This window comes from Equus przewalskii, chromosome 13, assembly GCF_037783145.1.
Source record: "Equus przewalskii isolate Varuska chromosome 13, EquPr2, whole genome shotgun sequence".
NCBI lineage: Eukaryota > Metazoa > Chordata > Mammalia > Perissodactyla > Equidae > Equus > Equus przewalskii.
The window spans coordinates 56,680,402-56,700,126 of NC_091843.1; the positions used below are offsets into that span (position 1 = coordinate 56,680,402).

Below are 19,725 nucleotides of genomic sequence, written 5' to 3' on the forward strand. Positions count from 1 at the left end.
CATGATTTCATGTAGGAATTCTGAGAATAGTCTTTTAATTTTTTCTTGTAAAAAGCAAAAGATTTATTTGCTTTGAAGAGAAATCGGAGTATGGAGTTTTCTTTTTTAGTCTGGTGATGAGATGCCAATTCTTATAGGCCTTGAGGGGATTAAACAAAGCTGACTGAATAGAGGCTAATGAAACCAAAAAAGGAGAAAACTCCTCTGCATGGTGCGTATACAGATGCGTTTTCCCCTGGATAAACACTGCCCAAGTGGGAATGGTAGGGTTTCTGATGTGGGGCTGAATCTGGAGGAAAGGTCACTTACAAAAAAGGCTCTGGAGCCGGGAAAGGGTGTGTGGAATATCTGGTAGGCTCCAATGCCTGTCACTTTGCCACTCTCAGATCTGGATGCTTCTGCCTGATTTTCCTCCTTTTAAGTAGGACTTTTCTTTTTTAATAGTTTTATTGAGGTATAATTGACGTCCAATAAATTGCACATACTTCAACTACATAATTTAATGTATTTTCATATATGTGTACAGCATCACCACAATCAGGATGTAAAAGATTTACATTTAAGTAACTGAAACAAAGGTTAAAGGCTCAGCTCCTAGGCATTAGGGAGCCTCTGAAGAACAGGTAACTCCCACTCAAAGCAGGGCTGAGGTGTTACAGGGTGAGCAGAGGAGAGGGATGCGTGTCCTTGTGCTGTGGCTCACGTAGAAGTCTTAGTTTTTAACTGCTGTGAATCTCACAGCTGGAATCATTAGAGATTGTTCCTTTTTTGGTGCTTCTTGCTTAGGATCTTTAGTGCACTCCCATCCAGATGAGTGTCAGAACAGTTCTCCTGACAGTTATTTTTGCAATCCTTGTGATTTTTTGGTCAGTCAACGTTGGGGCGGAAGGGAGGAGTAGCAAATAAAAGGGGAGGGAGAGAAAAAAGGGAAAGAAGGTAAGAGTCAAAGGCAAGGGAATCTGAGTCTTGCTGTCATGCTGTTTTAAATCCTTTTACAAAGATAATATCCATGACCCCACGAAGTTCCCTCCTGCCCATTGTGATTCCTCCCTCCAACTTCTCAGCCGGCAAGGCTCTCACTGATCTACTTTCTCTCACTATAGATTAGTTTGCATTTTCTAGATTTTTATGTAGATGGAATCCTACAAGGTGAACTCTTTGGTCTGTCTTCATCAGCATAATTATTTTGAGATTCATCCATGTTGTTGTGTGTATCAATCATAGTTCATTTCTTTTTATAGCTGCATGGCATTCCCTTGTACAGTTATACCGCAGATTGTTGTCCATTCACCTGTTGAGGGAGTTTTGAGTTGTTTCCAGGTTTCAGCCATTATAAAAAAAAACCCAAAAACATAAATATTTGTGTCCAGGTCTTTGGATGGACATATACTTTTATTTCTCTTGGGTTAATACGTAGGAATGGAATTGAAGGATCATATGGTAGTCATATGTTTAACTTTTTAAAAAACTGCTAAAGTGTTTTTGAAAGTGGTTGTGTCATTTAACATTCCCACTAACTTTGTATGAGAGTTTCAGTTTCTCCACATCCTCATCAGCACTTGGTATGGTCAGTCTTTTTAATTTTAGAAATCTTAATATGTGAATAGTGGCACCAGATTATGGTTTTAATTTGCATTTTTCCTAACTACTGATGTTGAGCATGTTTTCAAGTGGTTATTTGTCATCTGTATATCTTCTTTGGTGATGTCTGTGTCTGAATCTTTGCCCATTTTAAAAAAATTGGATTATTTGTTTTCATATTATTGAATTTCTTGGGTTCTTTTTATATTCCGAATACAAGGACTTTATCAGATATGTGATTTTCCAAAATTTTTTCCCAGTCTGTGGCTTATCTTTTTCTTTCCTTCGCTGTGGCATTCAAAGAGCAGAAGTTCTTAATTTGATGCAAATCAATTTACCCTTTTTGAAAAAAAAGGAATATGCTTTTGGTTTTGTTTCTAAGAAAACTTTGCCTGACAAGGTCACAAAGATTTTCTCCTACGAGTTTTATTATCTGGTTTACATTTAGGTGTATGATCCATTTGGAGTTAACTTTTGTATTTGGTACAAGGTCTGTATTAAAGTTCAGGTTTTTTGGATATGGATATCAAATTGTTCAAGCACCATTTATTGAAAAGACTATCCCCTCTGTATCAAATTACCTTTGCATCTTTGTCTAAAATCAATTAACCACCTATGTGTGCTTCTATTTCTGGGCTCTCTATTATATTCTATTGGTTTATTTGTCTATCTTGGCATCAATACTATACTCCCTTGATTTCTGTTGTTTTATAATAACTTTTGAATTAAGGTGGTAAAAATCCTTCATTTTTGTTCTTTCTCAAAGTTGTTCTGCCTATTGTAAGTCTTTTGCATTTCCATATGAGTTTTAGAATCATCTTGCCCATGTCAACAAAAAAGTCTTCTGGGATTATGATTGGGATCATGTTGAATCTGTAAATTAACTTGGGGAAACTGATATCTTACTATTATGGAATCTTGCGATTCATGAGCACATTATATTTCTTCATTTATTTAGGTATGCTTTAATTTCCCTTAGCAATGTTTTGTAGTTTTCAGTGTATGGGTCTTGTACATACTTTGTCAGTTTTATTCCTAAGAATTTTATGTTTTTTGCTGCAATTGTAAGTGACATTTTTAAAATTTCAATTTCCAATTATTCATTGCTAGTATATTAAAATACAATTGATTTTTAAAAATATTGTGCTTGTATGTTTCCACCATGCTAAACTCACTGACTAGTTCTACCAGATTATTTTATAGGTTCCATTGGATTTTCTACATAGACGATCATGTAGTCTGTGAATAAAGACAATTTTACTTCTTCCTTTCCAATGTGCATGTTGTGTTTTCTGTTTACCTTGTCAAGTTCTGTGTTGTTATATGTGTATAAATATTCTTGAGCTTTGTTCTTGGACATGGTTAAGTTACTTGGAAATAGTTTCATCTTTTAAGATTAGTTCTAGACTTCTGAAACCTGGTGGGCATGTCTCTCCACAGTGCTGTCAAGAGCACCATGTTCTGGGTATGTTTCTGAAACTTACAAGGGAGGCAGCAATGGCAATCACCTCGATTTCCCTTTAGCCATATCACCCTTATTTCCTTATTTACTGCTTCAGGAGTAAACCAGGTAAAAACAACCTTGAAACAAAACTGAATAATCAGTCTCATCCACCCCCTGAAAGACTCTGGTATAGCCTGGTTCAACTCTGAGTCTCTTAACGTCACTCATATTTTCTTCTACTTCATCTCTCTATGCTGTGTTATAGGTAATCCCTTCAAATGTAACTTTTAGTTTAGTAATTCTCATTTCAGCTGTGCCCAATCTGTGGTTTAACCCACTCACAGAATTTCTTTTCTTAGTTTTTTTCTCTGAAATTTTTTGATGGTTATTTTTCTTTGTTGATATTTTTATTCCTTTTAAATCTATTTAAGCATTTTATTATATTTACTTTGTATGACATATCTGATGATTCCTAGGTCTCTAATTCTGCTGGCAGTTGATTCTGCTGATTCTCACTCATGACAGCTTAAGTAATCATGTACTTTTGGATTTTGAATCCATGTTCTGTGGCGCTTTATCTTTGGGAGTCTGTTAGGGTTGGGTTGATGACGTTTCTCTTGAGAGTCAATTTGAGTTTGCCTTTAACTGGTGCTCTGGGTACCTACTAATCTTGGAGAACTTTAAGTTAACGTCTTGCCTGTTTTTTCCTAAACCACTTTGCTGGTATAAATTCAAATCATAAACTCAGTCGAGGGCAAGCATGGGGTTACAAGTTCTTAGGGGAGATTTTCCCCAACCTGAGCCCAAACTAAGACAGACATATTTTCTTATCATCTCCATTTGCCAACAAGCCAATTTTATTATTTTTTCTATTCCATTTTTGTGTTGAATGTGTAGCCCAAATACAACCTGGGCTTTATATAGGGGTCTCAGTTCCAACTTCCACCTTATCTCCTGGCTCCCATGTGGCTGTCAGAAGGCATGGCTCTTGGTTACTAAGATTGGCAAAGACACACAGATCGGCTGTAGCTGCCACATTCCACCTAGTTTTCAGCATCCTCTTCCCTTTTGCTGCTGAACTTTTTCTTGTTTTCTTTCAAACTCAGCTCTGCATTTCAATGGGTGACATATTTTCTTCAGCATTTATGTACTTTTTGATTTTGTATTGGGAGGGATTTTATTTTTTATGCTATCTAGCATACCTTTATATGAAACAAACTAGAAGAAATGAGTGGCTTTTTTGTTGTTGTTTGCTTTTTTCTACTTAGTATCCAGATTGACACTGAAATGCTTACCAGGTCTCTGTGTCAGACGACCAGATGTCACACAATCATGACCACATTGGAGGGGGGTGATTGACAATGATGTTCTCATTTATTTTGTTGCTTTTGGTGTGGTTTTTTTTGGAATATGGAGGTTTAGTTGCATGTGGTTATATGGATAATATTTATATTATATAGTTTAACTCCCACAAATGGACATATAGCTTAAAAAGATCCCTGCAAATAAATCATGGACTGAGATCGCATTACCAGTGCAAGCACATGTCAACAGCAAGAGAAAGGCAGAGCTGGCACTCCTGCTCCCAGGATGAGATCTTCATCAGCCTCATTTTTAATCACTACTCATTTTAATCACTATTTTCTCTCTTTTATTTTCTATGAAGTATGGTCTAGTACAATTGCCAGGTTCCTGAAATTCTTTTCTACATGGCTGTCCCGTTTACTCTCATCAGCAGTGGTATGGTGTAGTGAACTTAGAATATATGTGATGTATGTCTTGGGTTTGAATTCTGGCTCCATACCTTTCTAACTCTAAGACTTTAGCAAGATCCTTAATTCCAGTGCCTCAGTTTTAATCACTTGTAGTAATATCTAACTCACAGGCTTCTTGTGAGGGTGAGCAAATATGTGTAGAGTGCTTAAAACAGTGCCTGGAACATAGTGGTATGTATATACAATGAAATACTACTCAGCCATAAAAAAAGATGAATCTTGCCATATGCGACAACATGGATGGACCTTGAGGGTATTATGCTATGTGAAATAAGTCAGACAGAGAAAGACAAATACCATCTGATTTCACTCATATGTGGAAGATGAAAAAACAAACAAACACATAGATGCAGAGAAGGGATTGTGGTTACCAGAGGGGAAAACGGTGGGAGGAAGGAAAAAGAGGTAAAGGGGCACAGGTGTATGGTGATGGATGGAAACCAGACTTTTGGTGGTGAACACGATGTAGTCTACATAGAAGCTGAAATGTATTGATGTACACCTTAAATTCACACAATGTTATAAACCTATGTGACCTCAATAAAATTTAAAAAAAAAGAACGAGGTGCCCCTTGGTTTTCCTGTCACAGAGGAGTTATGAAGTAAAGATGAGAAATTATATGTAGAGTTACATTACAAAGGGAGAAACGATACAGCAAAACAAAGGATTATGAGGCTAATTCTCTAAATCATGTGCTAGAGTACATGAGAGAGATAGAAGGGAGAGGGACTTGGTTAGCGAGAAAATGTCTAGGAAGGTTCTGGCCCAGTAGAACTAAGTGAAGTAGAAATCGTGTTATTCTAATAGTGATGTACGCGATAGTGCTATTATTCAAGGTGTTATAACAAATATCTCATTTGCTGGAAAGCTTGGATGGACTAGCTTCTAGAAAATTCTCTATGCTTTTAAAACCCAATGGAATATCTAAACCTTTCTGAAAAAGATAGAAACAAACACTTGAATGTAAATCCTGACCTTCATCCATAATTAATACTTTCTCTCTTTCTCCATCAGCCAATTAAAAAAAATTTTAATTGTGGTAAAATGCACGTAACATAAACTTTACACGTCTTACCCATTTTAAAGTATACAATTCAGTAGTGTTAAGTATATTCACATTGTTGTGCAAGCAATCTTCCGAACTTTTGCATCTCGCACAGCTGAATCTCTATACCCGTTAAACAACAACTCCCCATTTCTCTCCCCCTGGACTCTGGCAACCACCATTCTACTTTCTGTTTGTATGATCTTTCAGTCAATTTTTAAAACCTTATGCTGCCTTTGAATAGACTCACTGCCTAAGAATGAAAATGCCTTTTTGACACACTTATTTTATGATTGTGTGGAATTATCTCACAGAACTTCTGAAAATCATTAGGGCTCACAAAGATGTAGTAAGCACATTGATCACCAGCCAAAGAGAGGACATGCATTTTCCCTTAGGATTGAATCAGCTCTTAGAGAACTGTTAAAAATGTTGAAATTCTCCTCTTCTGTGTCATTGTTTGAGGAGTTATTTGAGGACGTTGCCATTTGATCTCCCATTTGAAAGGCTGATGGCTATCAGCGCCTGGAACTCAAACTTCAAGGTCTGAAACAAGACCCGTTAAGGAATGCTTCAGGTTCTTCACTCTCTCTGGTGGCCATGACTGTGGGATTCCATCTCATTTCAAAGCCAAACAAGACCACTTTTTGGGGACAGTGATTAGCTATTTGGAGCTCTTTAGGAATCATGTAACTTTTAGATTCTTCTATCATACAATTTAAGTAGCTTTGAGGACTTTCCAATTTAGAGAAATTTCAAGTGAGAGTAGATTAATGTCCATTACAGTATCTGATGCATACTCAGTGAATATTTATTATGAATAATTAGGTGACATTAAATGGCTTATTAAAATTGTTTTATATTAAATATACATGGTAGGCCAGACAGCCACCGGAAGGATCTGATCATAAATAAGAAAGTATCATATTGAGATAATTATTACAATTATATTACATCATGCTTTTGTATCTGCAAATGTTATCATTCACGTGGCAATCCATATGCGGAATTTAAATATAATATTTAGTTAAATTTTTATTTAAATATGAAAAATAGATCTGGTGTTTGTACTATTGGGATGGAGTCCATGTCACAATTTGGACTTTTCTATTTTCATCTCACAGAAACAAAATACAGTCATGCGCCTCATAACGACATTTCGGTCAACTGACAGACCACATATACGACAGTGGTTTCATAAGATTAGTACCATGTAGCCTAGGTGCGTAGTAGGCTATACCATCTAAATTTGTGTAAGAACACTCTATGATGTTCACACAATGAGGAAGTCGCCTAACAACGCATTTCTGAGAATTTATCCCTGTCGTTAAGTGACGCATGACTGTAGGTGGCAAACTTTGCCCTATTATCTGTCAAACATTCCAGTGTCCTGGGAGTCAGAGGTGCCTACGTTTTTATTGTCTCCCTGATGCTGATGTTCTGTGGGCTTAGGACAAACATCCCACCATCTCTGTGCTTCCTTTTCTTCTCCACATGTGCGGAAAGAAGGATCACAGTGTCTTTCCTGAGTGTGCCCCAGAGAAAAGAGTGGACACTTGTTTCACATTTTGGCTTAAGGACAAATGTTCTTTCTTCTTTCAGCAGTTGCCAGCTAAATGAGCTTGTCTCTTTTGAAAGAGGCAGGCCTTCTGTGTGATGTGTTGCCACGCTGTGATGAGGGCCTCTTTGCAGCGTGTCCTCTGCCAAGGTTAGGCACATTCAGCTATTTGTCTGATTTTGTTGCCTATTCAAGGCAAATCTGGGCCTCCACCTTCTTCCCCGGCGCAGCTCCTCTGCCTGTGGGCTCACATCATGGGCAGGATGTTCTCCGGGTCACAGACCACACTCACCGTCTGCAGTCATGGTTCTGCAGGTCCAGCTGCCCGGCCGCTGACAAACACACGGCAGGCTCCTTCCAAGGGTCTTTTTGTTGAAAAAGATCATCATCTGCAGGTTTTCACAAAACAAAAGAAGAAATAAAAGAACAGGACAAGGGAGTTTTAATTATGTAGGATTATTCCCAGGCCAAGATTCCGCCCATAAACTCAAAGGAAAATACTTAATTAAAATAATGTCACATCATCTTTTAAAATTTATTTCTCTGACTTTTGTTTTTCTTAGTAGTTACTATCTTTATCTTGTGAGAAAATGGTGAGGATGCTTTATGGGGGAAAGGAGAGGAAGGAAGTATAGATCTATATTTTAAAAAAACACAAAAAACTCAGAAAATGGGACTTTCTTGAGTTACCAGACTTTCGGCAAGTTTCCTGGCCTATCCTGCTGTGAATCCTTGGGTTTGGGTGAAGGAAGAAGGCAGGGTGTTTCTTCTCCTTTTTGCAGAAGTTTTTGCTGGCACTTAGGGCTCTGCCACTTCTAGTTGTGTGACATTAAATAAGTGACTCTGTTTTCTAATCCTCAGTTTCCTCGTCTCTAGAAGGGGCGTAGTAACAGCATCTTCCTCATACGATGGTTGGTAGGAGGCTGAATGGGACACTGTGGATAAAGTCTTTAGCTCTGTGACGTCATGCAATAAATGACCAATTAATTATCACTTTTATTAGTTTTATTCCACTATTCTTTTTAATTGGCTTCAGAAAGGCTCAGACTTAGTTCTCTTTCTCTTTTTGCTTGGGTCTCCTCTCTCCCAAGAAGGCATTCAATGAATCTTGAGTCCGGAGCATGTAGATGATGATGACGGTGATGATGGTAATGATGATGATGATGATGTAAGGAACCATTATAAGGAACACTTCTACAATGATGACAAATATGTCTCTGGGGCTTTTACAAGAGCTGCAAATAAGCAGGTATATGGCAGGCAGATGCTCAGCCTCAGTTTCTCCTTCCATGAATGCCATGAGGACGAGATGATTACTACCCTTACTTTAGAGATGAGGAAACTGAGAATTAGAAAGTTAAGTAACTTTCTTAGTGTCATACAGCTAGATAAGGCAGAGCTGTCTAACAGCCAAGCCCACACAACTCTGCAAAAAAGGGAAGAAACTATGTTTCTCCTTTCTTCACCTGTACTCCAGCCTTCATTCTGGGCCCGTGATTGTTCTAGATGACTTAGAGCCAATGAGTCACTTCATGATGTCTGATTTCTCCAATGGCGCTATGAGAATGGAGTTGAAAAGAACTGAGACTGACATAGAGCATTTCTCAGGAGTCTTTGCAAAGCCAGTGGTCAGTACTGATCTCTGCAAATGCTAACCTACCACTTAGAACTAAAGCCCTCTGGAGTCTGTTTTCCTCAGTTTCTTTAATTCAGATTTTCATTCTCTAGGTTTAGTAGGAGTCATTGACTTTTTTTGGTGTTTGGATTCTTAAAATATTCAGGCAGAAGTTTTAGAAATGTGTGGCAAGTTTTTGGAGATTTGAAATTTCTATTACAGTGTGGTTAAAACCATTTCAAATCTCTTCAAATCCCCATGGGTTTGTGGTATAAATATCAGTGAGACAGGTACTTTTGAAAGGGATCTGTTTTTTTGAAAAGTAAAGAGATAAATGTTTGTTAAGCTACAGCTTTGGGCTGAGCCTGTAACGTTTGTCATATACTTTGCTCCATGTAATTTCTAAGATACTTCTGCGTCACTAAAACATATGTTCCTAGAAGTGCTAGGACTACATGTTACTCATCTTTGAGTCTTCAACGCCTTGTCTGTGCCTAGGATGTGGTGGCACTCCATTAATTTGATGAACATTTGAACGAATGTCACACATGAGAAAACTGATGTGAGGACAGTGTATCCAATGCGAGGGAGCACCTTCATTAATCAATCAGCTAATCAACCAATGGATAGAAAACACACATTTCTCACAGGCAGCGGAGGCTCCATGTCTTCACAGGAGGGATTTGGAGGAGGCAATCTGGTTGGAAGGGAGGCCTTCAAGACAGGTCTTAAAACTGTCATGGCAGAGCAAGCACACAATTTTTGCTTTGTTGTGTTGATTTGGAGTGGCTTTGGGGGTGCTGATAGAGATAATGGAGAAAGACAATAAAGCCCTTCAAACCACTTTTTGGTACCATGATTAGACAGAAGCTTCTGGAGAAATGCTCCCAGAGGCAGAAAGAGCTGACATGGAAACGTACTTAATTTGGTTCCTTTAACCAATCCTATATGAGTCAGCAGCAAGTAGAAAAGATGAACCAGTAGTCAGCAGTAACAGTACAACAGAGGGGACACAAAAGGAGTGAGCTGTCCCTTGCTCCCTGACTCAGTTGTAATAGGCAATTAAGCTTTCTTTGGTAAAGGAGTTAAAGGTTCTGGCTATGGCAGCAGAACAACTGACTACAGCTTGTTGACCCTTGAAGAAAAGGACTTTTGACCTAAAAGTTGAAAGGGCTATCAATCATAATAAGGCTAGCTATAATCATGGAGTGCTAAGGACTATTTAGTCTTACTTATTGCTATCAAGTCGGCGCTATTATTAACTCCACAATATGCTTGAGGAAATTGAGGTTTATGTATGTTACATCACTTGCCCCGAGCCACACAAGGAAACAGCGTGAAGCCAGGATTCAACCCTGGGACCCTGGGCCCGTCTGGCTCTTGAACTGCTCTGTGTGACTGCTCGCTTCTGGACGGCCGCATCACAGAGGAGCAGTCTCCTTAGGGGATGGGACTGGAGGCCACATTGTGTGAGTGAGAGTTGAGGGCTGTCCTGGAGGATTTTGTTTTTCACATTTTGATATGTTCTCCAGGAGTATCTGTTTTATTTCTCTGTTCTTTTAATCACAAGATTGATCTTGAAAGGGACAGTGAAGGGGGAAAGCAAGCTAGTAGAAGCCTCAGTCAGCCATATCAGTGATGGAATACAACTGTTTGAATAAGTGGTCCCCAAACTTTGAAGTGCAAAAAAGCTACCTGGGGGCACATATTAAAAATGCAGATTTTTGTTTTCTTCTTTCAGAGATTCTGATTCAGTAGGCATGGGGCCTGGGAGTCTGCATTCTTTTTTTTAAAAGATTTTATTTTTTCATTTCTCTCCCCAAAGCCCCCCAGTACATAGTTGTATATTCTACGTTATGAGTCCCTGGTTGTGGCATGTGAGATGCTGCCTCAGCATGGTTTGATGAGCAGTACCATGTCCACGCCCAGGATTCAAACCAACAAAACACTGGGATGCCTGCAGTGGAGCACGCGAACTTAACTACTCGGCCACAGGGCCAACCCCGGGAGTCCGCACTCTTAATAAGATCCTCCAGGTGATCCTAATGCCTGTGAACTACACTATATGAGCTCCTCACAACATCACCACCTACTGGCAGTGTCCTCTAATTGCAGGCCAAGAGGAAGTTGCCAGGAGAGGTTAAACGACTTCCTAAAGCTGGACCGGCAATCCTGACCTCCAACATAATAATGTCTCAGCAGAACACTACTGAGTTGTCGTGGTGAGTATGATGGAATGTATCTCTTCTGACCTCAGGATTAGACAAGCCATTTGTGAGAATGATTTAGGATTATTAACTTCCTGCTTACGTAAAAAAAAAAAAAACAAAGTGCTCAAAGATAAATAGATTTCCCTTTGCTTCCTAGCTCAGAATACAGATACAAATTAAAAGTTTTCTACATATCTAGAGATGGCTTCGCTTTGTTTGATAAGTACCAAGATGTGCTCAAGTGTTCTATCTCCAGCTGTATAAGGTTTGAATTAACTAAAGAGGTTTTCCAATCTGCTGGAAAGCACTATACCTCTTAAAACAAGAGAAGGACACTCCAAAGGCAGTACACCACCACACAAGAATTTCCAGAAAATAGTCTCTGGCCCCAGAGGACTTTCTGGTTTTTAATTTGAAGTTTGTGTTACAGTGAACACCTTCCTACCAGGTAGGATGAACATGTCGGTTGCCTGTTGAGTGACCTGATCATTTATTTATCTTTACTGTCTGAATGAGAAATGTCACTGGCCTAGCAGTGCAGTCCCTTGGCAAGGAGCTGACCAGGGCCCAAGGGAATGTTGACAGCAGCTGTTATTACTAATTTAGCTCCGTGTCCTGCATTATATTTAAAGATCACCACCACTCAGCAGAGTGCTGTGCTATTATGAAATGCTCAGATGGGAGGGGAGGCACTCCCAGGGCCTCAACGACAGTCGGAGCTTTCAGTCATATTGTGTTACAAGGATACAAGAAGCGGCTCCAGCATTTGAAAGTAGGATGCAGCATAATTACACACGATTAACTAAGGCCTCCTTGGGCAGCAGCCCAATCTGAGACTTTATCAGATAGGCCTGCAGAGCAGGAGAGAGAAGGAGGGAGAGACCTTATTTTAGCTGTGTTAGGGAAAAAATGTCCAAGGTTGTGGCTGACTGAAGAACATCATGACTAATGAGAAATGAAAAGCAGTTCAGATAAAACAAAAACAGTTTTCTACTTCTGTCACTGGAACTGTCTATGTGAAGCAATCATTTTAACTATTTCAAACAATATTATTGGTCCACAGGATGTTGTTTCCCTCGTTGTGTCCTCTTAGAGAGCTGGAGAGAGTGTTAAAGGAAGAGCAGGGTAGGAACTAATTGAGGCAAGCTCCTAGCAAGACAATTAGCAACTTGAAGGTGCGAGTCCACTTTTCTCTCCTCCTTCAGGGTGAGCGTTAACTTTAGAAAGAAATCAATACTTATATTTGTTATATATAATATAACTGGTTTTCTTATATATTTGCTTCAGCTTGGTTAAACTGCTTTGCATGACAACAGAAATGTTCTGTTAGGCTGGAGAAAATCATTTCTTGAAAAGACAGAATACTGATCTTCCTATAACTTTGCGGATTTAGATTTTGTGTACTGAATGGCTTCTACTAACTATGGTGGGATTATTTCAGAAGAAAATACATCTTTCAAGGGAAGAGTGAGGCTAGAATTATGAGTAAAGAATTATATAGGAATGAGAAAAAAATTACGTAGCCTCTTGGAGGCCAGTTGGAGTGCCAGTTGTGTGTAAAGGACCGTGAGTACTCAGTGAACATACTTCGTGGCAGCAAGCACTGAAGGAATGAGTCCCATGAGAAGTTCAGGGAGAAATACAAGACACTGAGGGATCATTCTGAAAATCCAAGACATAAATAACTTTGCTGCACTGCATAAAGTTATAGCTGTTGTTCGCTGGCATTTTTCTTTAACCAGATACGCCAGCTTCATCCATGACGGGGCTACTGGAAGAGAGTCTTTGGTGTCACACTAATCCCAGGCACTAAGTTCCATGTCTCTTAGCCCCCTTTACCTTAAAGGACAGTGTTTTCTCCTTGCCTGATGGATCTTCAGACTCTGGTCTGCGGCTCTGGTCCTGTGTGTTTCTCCTCCCGCCATTCCGCCCTGAGCTGGAGGAAGACTCTTCAGGCATGAGGGACAGCCAACACCTACATTCTGTAGCCACAGGATCCTGCACAGCTTGCCCTCTGGCCCATTCTCCACAGCTGAAAAGGTGCTGGATGAAATTATTTACATATTAGGGCTTCCAGCTCCCGCCCTCCCTTCTGTCCTTCTTTTCTTCCTTCCTCCCTCCCTTCCTTCCTTCTGTTCCTTTTTTGAAGTAGGAAGGAACACTGTCTTTTTTTAAAGTTTAAATATTATAGGTCAAAATTTATTACGGCAACAAACTCTCTGGGTATGATTTTCTAGCCCAGCAGAAGGACCACTTTTTGAGGAAATGTTATTTGCGTTGGATATTGCTTGAAATCAGTTCCAACACCAAGTTTCTGGTGGAACAAAAGAGGAGGTGTGCGGCAGAGGGCCCACTGGGCTGGGAGGCAGCAGACAGGGCGGTGCTTAGATCTCCTGTGGAGGACCGCTGTGTGAGCCTGGGACTGTCCCTCTACCCTCTGGGCCTGAGCCTCCTCCCTGTGACATGGGACAAGAGAGCTTTCGATGTAAAGGAACTCTGTACTCCCTCTCATTCCTCAGAGCCTACTATTCTCTGTATTGGTTGAAATAGATTTAACTGGACTTCTGAATTTTCAAGTTTTTTCTTCCTTTGTTCCTTCTTTCCTTTCTTCCTCCCTCCCTCCCTTCTTCCATTCCTTCCTCCCCTCCTCTTTCACTCTCTCCCTCCTTTTCTTTATTTTTCCTAGACATCTATCTTTACCTTATTTTGTTTCTCTATTTCTTAAAGTCCATTATTTTATACTCGGGAGACAGAGGATCAGAAGGGCTAAGTGATTTTCCTAAGGTTGCACAGTTAGTAGTTATGTAAGAACCTGAATGCATCTTTAGGATTGGGTCTCTCTTTCTACTATGTTATGTGTCCATAGCTTCTCTCTTGCTTTGTCCTGGTGGTTCTTCTTATAGGTAATTTGAAGACCTCAAACCAAAAAAATTAAGTATGGTCAATCAGATTATACTTTTATTCCAGAACACAGGAAGGGGCAAGGTGGGGCTTGAACATTGGGAAGTGTGTAGTAACTCTTCACTGGAAAATGGGGAAGGATCAGGCTTGGGCAACCTAAGAGAATGCTGGAAATATTTGCTCCCATAAGACCCAGGAATGTGAGCGAGCTGTTTGACAGCTAGAATTTAATCAGTGAAGGCACTGGGAAATAGCAACCACCTCAACCAGGAAACCTGTATTCCAGTCTCTGCTCCAAACATTAGCTGGGTGACCAATAGCAGTGACTTCACCGACATCTCAGGGCCTGAGTGAAGTAGTGATCTGTTAAATATCAATAATGATAATAACAACAATAATATAGAATCTGCCTCAAGGCAGGGGCACTGATCTTTGAGGCTCCTCTGGGCTCTATGTTCTAAGATTTGATTTTGCAACTGAAAAGAAACCTTGGACAGATGATGTCAAAAACTGTGAAAACACCTGATGCACTATGTAACCCCAAAATTAACAAAACTCCTGGTTGGGACCGCTTTTTCATCATTCTGAGCTGAAAAATGAGAATATACCTTTGTACTTAAGAGACAATTTTTCTCGCTCCCTTTCTTGCTCTATATATCATTACATGGTATTTATAATTAGAACTGAATTAGAATAACTTAAAAAAATAACCCATTGTCCTGGTTCTTGCTTGCACAGGGTTCCACTGGCCTGCAAGGTCTCTCCAGGCCGTGGCTTGTGGGAGTCCTGGTTTGTGCCCCTTCTCCTGCTCCATCTCCCTGCAGCTGGGCACTGCCAACTTCGCCAGGCACTGCTCCCTCCTAGGTGGATGTTGCTGTGCTGTGAGGTACTATAGCCCTGGCCCCAGAGCCACAGTGCCACTGTGCCTGCTGACAAAGTGGGGCAGACCCCTTTTTGGGATTGCACACTTCTACAGGGCTTCTAAACGGAGCTGCGAGTGTCTCGACAGTGAGACAGCTTGCCTAATATTCCCGTATTGTTTCTAGTTCTCAAAAAGGGTTCTGACTTTGTGTGTTGAGAAAGGAGTGAGGAGGCTGGGCCATGAGATGGCAAAGCTGAATGAGAAACACCTCAATATACTGGGTTCCAGGCTGAGGCTTTGTTCCTGGGCCAAGCTTGTCATGCACCATGGATGACCAACTTTCCCGGTCTCCTGGGACTGAGGAGTTTCCTAGCATGGGGACTTACAGTGCTAAAACTGGGTAGTCCCTGGAAAACTGGGACAATTGGTCACCCTAAAGCCTCCGTTAGCCCACATCCCCTCCCAAGAGGTTCCTGGGAGGTCCCGGCATTTAGCCTTCTATGAACCTGGGCAATACACATGGCTTAGATTCAAATTGGGACTGCTGCTCTCTATTTACATCGATTTTTGTGTAGAATAAATAAAATTTGAATTTCTTTATTTTTGCATATTCAAAGAGAACCACCCATGGTGGTGTACCTGACACATCACCAAAAGAGGCCGCCCTCCTCACTTGGGATATCGGTCAGACGTCATGGAGGAGTGCTAAATTCAGCAACCCCAACAAATATTTGTTAAACATCTAGCAGAACCCTACGCAGACCTCAGCCTCGTTAGTACAAACCTGAACCCCTTCCTCCTAACAGAGCAGAAGGAATCTTTACTGTTTCTATACCCTTTCCTTGAAAGTGCCCCCCACCCTCCAAGAGGGGATTTTCAGTTCTTTCATCACTATATCAAAATTTAACAATATTATTTTAAATAATACTATGTGGGAATTAGAACCAAACTGGCAGTGTACAGAGATCAATCAGTTTCTCAGTTTTATTTTTTCCCTTTAAACCGCGTGAAGGTAATTTAGCCTGCTTCTAATTGCAATCTATTTAATTACAATGCGTGCAGATGTAAAAGCAAGTACTAACACAGGTTGCAATTAAAGCATCATGTCAAAAAGCTGTTGAGGTGTCTGTGACTGTGGAATTGGAGGATGGAGGAAACCTCAGGTCCTTTAGCTCATTTTCCTATTGTGGGGACTTCACGTCACATTTATGTAATGCTTTGTGTACATCTTCTGTGATGATCACACACAAAAAGGTAGAAAGGATTGACACTATTTATTCTTTAGCCACCAGGTGCCAGGCCTGATCTGGGAAGATGACATAGATGATTTCATTTAACTTGCTCAGCTGACCTACAAGGGCACTATTTTACTCCTATTTGTGGGTGAGTTGACGGCGCTTGAAGAAATGAAATGATTTTTCCCAAGTTGTCCCAGCTGGTAGGTGGTGCAGGGATGAGCTGAACCAGATCTGCTTGGTGTGGATGCCTGCACTCTTGCCACCCTAGAACATCAGCCGGCCTTCTCTCATGGGGAAAGAACCTGAGACTCACAAAGTGACTTGGCCAAGGCTCGATTACGGAATGTGAGACCTGGAAAAGCCGTTAGAGGGTATGAAGCTCAACTTGCTCATTTTATGAGGGAGGAAATTGAGGTTCCGAGAAACTGGGTTGAGCTGGAGGCCTGCTGACTGGGGGCTGTGAAGCCAGTACCCTGCCATCCCTCTTGGCCTTTGTTCTAGTGTATAAGCTCAGACAACTGCCCCTTCACTTTCCTGGGCTGCTCCTCTTTCAGAATCCACCTCTGGGTGATTAATTGTGCTGGGCAGGCTGATGCCTGAAGCCTCTGTTTCCTCTAGGGAAGGTAGATGACTAAGCGATGGAGTTATGGTCTCTCTCTGTAAGAACACTCCTATTCTGGTGTTTAGGAATTTGCCTCCAAAATCTAGGCAAAACGTGGCTATTCCCTAGCATGGGGAGAGCTGCGATGGCTTTGAAAGCCATGGATGCATACACTCTGAGGAGAAACATCAGGCTGCATTAGCAGAGAGTTATGAGATGTTTTGCAAAACTGGATATAATTCCAGTGTTGGGAGAGTGAAGTTTTTTTCGTGAATATTACTTTGTTTGTTGATTCTCATCAAACTTTAGCTCACATAAGAACCTGGAGGGCCTGTTACTACTCAATCGCTTGGGTTCTAGCCCCAGGGGTTCTGATCCAGGAGGTCTGGGTGCAGCCTGACGATTCCCACTTCTCATTGAAGCCCCTGGGTGATGCTGAGGCACTAGGCTCCGTCGCCGACCACACCTCAGGAGCACTGCGTCAATACGCTTACTGAAGGCCATCTGGGCCTCTGCAGGACAGCCGCCTCAGGACCCGACAAGCCTGAATAGGGGAAGGTGGCCACACTTCTTTAAGGTTTTCGGTTTTCAGTAAAACATAATTTATGAAGAAAGAACTAAGGATGTCTACCACTTAGTCCATCTGTTGACAATTTATTTTCCATTGTAAACAAATGTAGATTCTACAATTTATTATGCATAAATTTGGTGATAAGATGGGTGAAATCCAGTCTTCTGAAATATGACAATTGCACAATAGAGTAATACTTAACAATATCATTTTCCTACACAGTGGATGCTGCTGTTATTTATCCCAAAACTGCTGTCTACGGTGTTTCCATTGTTTTTTGTAGAGTCCAGGGTCCCTCATCCCAGGTTCATTTATAAACTCGACTCCTTACTAACGGCCCCAGTCTCTCTGGTCTCCCTCTCCCTTAGTTTGAGGAACACTAAAAGTTACAGGCAGGATTATGTTTACACGGATCCATTCCCTTTTCCAGTGGCTTTTCAATGATAAGGTGTGTGATCCTGGCAGCAAAACTAAGAAAACTCTCATTAAAGAACTGCTATTTGATCAAAGGAACCAAAGGCTCAAGTGAGGAATCACCTTTTAAACGGCAGCTTCTCCTTGATGTAATTTGCGGGAGCGCTGCCAAGCATTTAGGGCACAGAAACCAGCGAGCAGAGGCAGCAGCGTGCTGTTTTCCCTACAACTCCGGAGATAATTGTCCATGCTGATCTGTGATTTATTTCTTTCACTGAAAACTTCGAGGGAAGGAATGCATTCAGTGAAACAGAAAAGGGAGAATCCAAAACACGTATTTTTAATTACTCCAATAAAATGCAACTGCATAAAAAGGCCTCTTGACAGCTTTTGTGGTTAAATTTCATAAACAAATTGGTAAATTTTAGGACGTTTATTTGCGAAATTTACCATCAGAGAGCACACTTCTTTGAGAACTGAGTAGGTCTGATTTTCAAGCAGAAAATCACATGGTGCTTCCTTTGGAGTGGGTGAAGGCACGTGCAGAAAGCCGTGAGGAGGGCCGTGTTGTGTCCTTATCTCTGTTTGCGCCATTCAGTCTCCTGCGCCCGGGCAGAGCCCCCAAGCCCCTTCTCCTGTTCTCTTGAATTATTCCACTCAGTTTCTAGTTGCACTTTTCTCACCCCAAGAGAAAAAACCCCGAGGAATGAACGCTTCGTCTTTTATAGTCAGCTATTTTGGGAGGTATTTGAGGCTGTCTTTGAACCTTATTTCATTTAAATTGTTTTTTCATGCTAATGTTGTTCTCTACCTAATTTTGGTCACTTCTTTGCAATGCCCTTTCACAGAACAGAAACAGAAATAGGTGCTAGTGTCACTGAGTGGAAGTTTGCTTCCCAAATGCCCTAATTGTCCTTAATCCAATTCTCTTATATCAGAGAACTATAGCTGCCAGCGCCGTTGAGAAAGAATATTTTCCTTGCTTCTGACAGATTCTTCCCCTAGTGCCTTGATCCCAAGCCCTCCAATTACGGTTGAGTGTCCTGGAGTCATAATGCCTGAACATAAATGGTCCTTAAGCATCTAGGTTTTTTTCTGGCAGTTCACTATTTTGTCTTCTTCTTTCTTTTTTTTTTTTTTTTATTTTTTTTTTTTAAAGATTTTATTTTTTCCTTTTTCTCCCCAAAGCCCCCCGGTACATAGTTGTGTATTCTTCGTTGTGGGTTCTTCTAGTTGTGGCATGTGGGACGCTGCCTCAGCGTGGTCTGACGAGCAGTGCCATGTCCGCGCCCAGGATCCGAACCAACGAAACACTGGGCCGCCTGCAGCGGAGCGCGCGAACTTAACCACTCGGCCACGGGGCCAGCCCCGTGTCTTCTTTTTCTTATTGACAGTTTTGTAAAAATACTTTCAAGTTTGTCACGGCTATAACAAAGGGCATTGAATGGAAGAATCGCTCTCCTTTGAACCCTTCTTCAATGCTGAAGTTTAAAATTTTTTCTTTATGTATGTCATGTTTTCCTGTTTCTGTTTTATGTATTCAGAAGACACTGCCAAGAAGGAGACTGTTGGATCAAAAGGCATTAATGTTTTTCTAGCTCTTGAAACAATTTGAGTATAGTTTCACCATGATGATACCAGAATTTGGTGTTAGTTTTATTGAAATTTGTTTTGCAATCTTAATAGATAGATAATGGTGCCTATTATTTTTAAATTTTCATTTCTTTCATAACTAGTAAGATTTTTTAATACATTTATTTGCCATTTGTGTCTGTCATTAAAAAAATACCACTTTATGTTGGTAAATATTAGTTCGGTGAATACTGAGTTTGTTGGGCACATTCTTGCCCTTGGCGGGATAGGAGGGAGGGAGAGAGGAAGGAAAGAAGGGGCCAGTGAGAACTCATGT

The 19,725-nt window shown here is 40.7% G+C and overlaps 1 long non-coding RNA gene across 1 annotated transcript in view; it reads left to right on the plus strand.

The window, feature by feature from the left end:
• LOC139075130 (uncharacterized) overlaps positions 1 to 18,192 on the plus strand; it is a 44,355-nt gene extending 26,163 nt beyond the window's left edge. The window contains exons 3-4 of the long non-coding RNA XR_011525195.1: positions 11,135 to 11,241; positions 16,278 to 18,192. This is a non-coding gene — a long non-coding RNA (uncharacterized lncRNA). The remainder of the gene's footprint in view (positions 1 to 11,134; positions 11,242 to 16,277) is intronic.
• The last annotated feature ends 1,533 nt before the right edge of the window (positions 18,193 to 19,725 follow it).